This window comes from Triticum dicoccoides, chromosome 1B, assembly GCF_002162155.2.
Source record: "Triticum dicoccoides isolate Atlit2015 ecotype Zavitan chromosome 1B, WEW_v2.0, whole genome shotgun sequence".
Lineage (NCBI taxonomy): Eukaryota > Viridiplantae > Streptophyta > Magnoliopsida > Poales > Poaceae > Triticum > Triticum dicoccoides.
Window position 1 is genome coordinate 303,320,962 of NC_041381.1, and position 5,355 is coordinate 303,326,316.

Sequence of the window (5,355 nt, forward strand, 5' to 3'; positions counted from 1 at the left end):
AGGTCATTTGAAGTCCAGAGGATCTGGGAAGGACAAATTCTGCAGGTACTGTAAGAAAGAGGGTCACTTCATTGATGAGTGTTGGAAGTTGGAAAATAAGGAGAAGAGGAACGATACATGGAAACCTAAAAAGAAATCCAATGGTGATGGTAAGGTCAATGTTGCATCTGGTAATAAATCTAATTGAGATGATGCTTTAGTTGTTTTTGCTGGATGTGTTTCATGTCATGATGAATGGATACTTGATTCTGCCTGTTCGTTTCATATATGCTGTAATAGAGATTGGTTCAGTACTTATGAGTTTGTGTAGAGTGGAGATGTTGTGTGTATGGGAGATGGCAACCCACGTGAGATTGTGGGCATTGGTTTTGTTCAGATGAGGACACATGCAAGCATGATACAGACGTTGACAGATGTGAGACTCATACCAGGCATGGCTAGAAACCTCATCTCGCTGAGTATGTCAAACGGTACAAGCACTCCGGTCAGGTGGACTGCTGAAGGTAACAAAAGGTTCCCTCGTTCATATGATAGGTGAGTTGAATTCTGCTAAGTTATATGTTCTTAGAGGAAGTACTATTACTGGTTTTGCTGTTACTTCTGATAAATCCAATAAAACTAATATTTGGCATATGCGCCTTGGGTATATGAGTAAACTTGGCATGGCATAATTGACCAAGAGAGAACTTTTGGATGGCTGCAACATAAGTGAGTTGGAGTTTTGTGAGCACTGCATTTTTGGTAAGCACAAGAGGGTAAAGTTCAATGTTGTTGTTCATACCACAAAAGGTGTATTGGATTATGTACATGCTGATTTGTGGGGACCTGATGTAAATCCTCGCTTGTTGGTGCTCGTTATATGCTTACAGTTATTGATGATTACTCCAGAAAAGTGTGGCCTTATTTTCTGAAAAATAAATATGATGTTTTTGATGCCTTTAAGGATTGGAAAGTTATGGTAGAAAGGCAAACTGAGAGGAAGGTAAAAAATACTTTGCAATGGTATGGAATTCTAAAAGCTTTTCACAGTTATTGTAGAAACTGGCATCATCAGGCACCACACCATCATAGACACTCCTCAAGAGAATGGTGTGGCTGAGCGCATGAACAGAACCATCATCTCTAGGACTCGTTGCATGTTGTCCAATGCTTGCATGGGCAAACATTTTTGGACTGAAGCCGCCTCTACCACCTGCTACCTGATCAACAGGTCACCATCCATTCCACTTAATAAGAAAATTTCCATTGAGGTATGGTCTGGTACACCAGCTGATTATTCACAGTTGAGAGTTTCGGTTGCACTGCATATGCGCAGATTGATAATGGAAAACTTGAGCCCGGATCTATTAAGTGTGTGTTTATTGCTTACGGATCAGGAGTAAAAGGATACACGTTATGGAATCCTAAAACTAATAAGGTTTTTTGTGAGCAGGAGTGTTGTTTTCAATTAATCTATTATGTGTCATGATGATCTGTCCACATATACTTTTGTTGTAGAGCCACAACGAGTTATTGTGCAGGTGAAGAACTTTGATGAGGAGGAACATGTAATTGCTGATAATGATGGGGTTGCTCCAGATGCATAGATTGATAATAATGTTGATGATGCTCTAGATACAGAGGTTCATGGTGATGATGTTGTGCAACACTTGCCCCATGTTTTGAAGCGACAAGTTCAGTCTCTTGTAGATGTCAGGAGCAAGAGAGTCATTAAGAAATCTAAACGCCTAATTGAAAAGTGTGACATTGTTCATTATGCTTTCTGTTGTGCAGAATAGGTTGAGAACATCCATGAGTCATCCACATACACTAAAGTCGTTCTTTCCGATGACGGCAAGAAGTGGATTGCTGCTATGTAGGAAGAGATGCAGTCACTTGAGAAAAATGGCAGATGGGATGTTGTGCACCTGCCTAAACATAAGAAGACCGTTTGCTGCAAATGGATCTTCAAAAGAAAGGAGGGTTTGTCTCCTAGTGAGACCGCGAGGTTTAAGGCAAGGTTAGTGGCTGAGGGCTTCAGTCAGATACCAGGTATTGATTATAATGATGTGTTCTCTCTAGTTGTCAAACACAGTTCCATTTGTGCATTTTTTTGTATTGTTGCTATGCATGATCTTGAGCTTGAGCAGTTAGATGTCAAGACTGCGTTTCTGCCTGGTGAACTAGATGAGGAGATTTACATGGACCAACCAGAAGGTTTCATAGTGCCTGGTAAGGATAAATTTGTTTGCAAGTTAAAGAGGTCCCTATATGGTTTGAAACAATCTCCTAGACAGTGGTATAAAAGGTTTGATTCATTTATGAGAGCACATGGATTTAAGAGGTCTGCATATGATAGTTGTATTTGCATTAATTTGTTGATGGATCACCTATATACTTGTTGTTATATGTTGATGATATGTGGATTGCTGTCAAGGGCAAGAAAGATATCACTACTGTAAAGGCACAATTAAGTAGTGAGTTTGAGATGAAAATTCTAGGTATGGAGATTACCAGGGACATAAATTCTGGTTTGTTATTTCTTAGTCAGCAGAGTTAGATTAAGAAAGTTCTTCTTCGATTTAACGTGCATGATGCTAAGTCAGTAAGAACTCCCATTACTCCTCATTATAGTTTATCATCTTCTCATTGTCCAAGTAATGATGAAGAGTTTGAGTATATGTTAAGAGTTCCATATTCTGATGCCGTTGGTTCTTGAATGTATGCCATGGTGTGTTCTGGTCCTGATTTGTCATTTGCAATGAGTTTAGCTAGTCAATACATGCCTAACCCTGGTAAAGAACATTGGAAGGTTGTTCGATGGATTTTTAGGTACCTTCGTGGCACTTCCAATGCTTGTTTGAAATTCGGAAGGACTGGTGAGGTAGCTGGCTATGTGGATTCAGATTCTGCTTCCAACGATTTGGACAAGAGGAGGTCCCTTACAGGCTATGTGTTCACAATTGGTGGTTTTGTGTTGTGAGTTAGGGGGCAATGTTGCAACCACTAATTTCCTAGTCTACCAATGAAGCATAATACATGGCTATTGCAGAAGCATGTAAAGAATCAGTTTGGCTGAAAGGTTTGTATGCTGAGCTTTGTGGAGATAATTCTTGCATTAACTTGTTTGTGACAGTTAGAGTGCCATATACCTCACTAAGGATCAGATGTTCCATGAGTGTCGGTGTACAAAAATATGGGCTCTCCTTTGTACCCCTTTACTTATGCACGAGCAGTCAGAGCCGCGCCCGCAGCCACACTTAGCAGGGCATAGGAGGGAAGTCGAAGCCACAAGACAATCAAGGCAACACCAAGGCCAGAGACACAAGGAGCAAAGAGCGCGAGGTGGACTCCTCCGGCAAGATCCTTGCCGGGGCGGTCTCCGCAGGCCCGACAAGAGCCTTGCCGGGGCAACTTGCCCAATGCCAGCAGAGCGCGCCACCCTTGAGCCCAAGGGTTCCAACGCCATCGACCACATTGGAACCAAGGCTCGGGAAGTGCCTCCATGGTGGCATGCATATCTTCGTGAAGATCGTAAACACGTAAGATCAGATAAGGACCAGAAGACGACGATCCTCGGCAAGATCCTTGCCAAGGAAATCCACGAGACCTCCGGCAAGATCCTTGCCGGGGACGACCATAGTGCCGCGGCAAGACCCTTACCGAGGACATCAACAGGGCCGCGGCCAGGTCCGCGCCCACCAAGGCTCCACCACCGTTCCCATGCAGCTGCTAGCCCAGCCAGCCACGCGAGCACCTGCATGGCTACGTGCCGCCCTGAGGCCAACTCAGCAAGCACCTTCGTGGTGGCATGCAAATCTTCATGAAGACCCAGCCACCGTACCAGCTCAGCAGCCTGCCAGCCTACATGGCACCGCACGCCGCGCTGGCCTGGACGCGTGTTGCAGCAAGGCAAAGCAGCGACAACAAGAAGGGCACGTCGGTAGCGCATTAAATGCGTTTGTCTGACGCTGCCAGAGGATAGACTCAGCCACCGTATGCACTTTCCACCTCCTGTGTGCCACTGTGGCATCCCCTTTTTCCTATAAAAGGAGGCCCGAGGCATACTAGAGGGGGATTCGGCTCTTTTGAGCAAATCACGCACCGTAGGTACCTCAAGAACATTCATATATACACCAAAGCAGGACTAGGGTATTATGTGTCCTCGCGGCCCGAACCTGAGTAAATGATCCTTGTGCTGGCTCTTAGACCCACTCTTTCCACAATCTCGCACCCACACACTATAGTAGGGATTCCAGTGATCCCATAGGTGTTGTTTCCACCGACATCTTTGGTGCGCCAGGTAGGGGGTGCAGTTGTAAAAATCCGGTCTAGCAGCTAGTCTAGTAGTTCTTCGTCGCCATGGCTCCCAAGAGGAAGACGACGACGGCGATCGGTTCATCTGGAGCCAGACTGCCTGTACCGGTGCGGGCAAGTAGCGGGGCGGTCACGGACAGAACCTAGGGCGCGGCCCGCGAGCGCCCACATCGCTCTAGCAAACCAGGCCTGGCGAGCGGCATCGTTCGTGTGCAAGGCGACGGGCCGCACGCTGCAAAATCCAAAGACGGAGCCGGGCCCCCGCAGGCTGCGCGGGGTCCTCCCAGGGCGTCGCCGTGCCACCTACCGGCGGGGCGGCGGCCTCTGAGGGAGTCCTGGATTAGGGGGTATCCGGACAGCCGGACTATATACTTTGTCCGGACTGTTGAGGCGTGAAGATACAAGACTCAAGACTCTGTCTCGTGTCCGGATGGGACTCTCCTTTGCATGGAAGGCAAGCTTGGCGATCCGGATATGATATTTCCTTCCTTGTAACCGACTCCATGTAAACCCTAGCCCTCTCCGGTGTCTATATAAACCGGAGAGTTTAGTCTTTAGAGGGACGATCACAATCACAATCATCATAGGCTAGCTTCTAGGGTTTAGCCTCTATGATCTCATGGTAGATCAACTCTTGTACTACTCATATCATCAAGCAGGAAGTAGGGTTTTACCTCCATCGAGAGGGCCTGAACCTGGGTAAACACTGTGTCCCTTGCCTCCTGTTACCATCAGCCTAAGACGCACAGACCGGGACCCCCTACCCGAGATCCGCCGGTTTTGACACCGACATTGGTGCTTTCATTGAGAGTTCCTCTGTGTCGTCGCTGCAAGGCTCGATGGCCCATCTCGTTGTCAAGGACAACATCACTTCTGGGGGAGCGCTGGCTGTAGGCCAAGCTCTCTGACTAGGCAGCTTCACCATGGCTGCCCCATCGGCTGTCGCTCTGACGATGACCTCTCGGGTCATCACGCATAGCTTCCACGTCGATTCGAAACTCGCCGAACAGATGGATCCGATGGAGCTCTCCTCTCTTAATGAGCTCTTGGATCGCATCG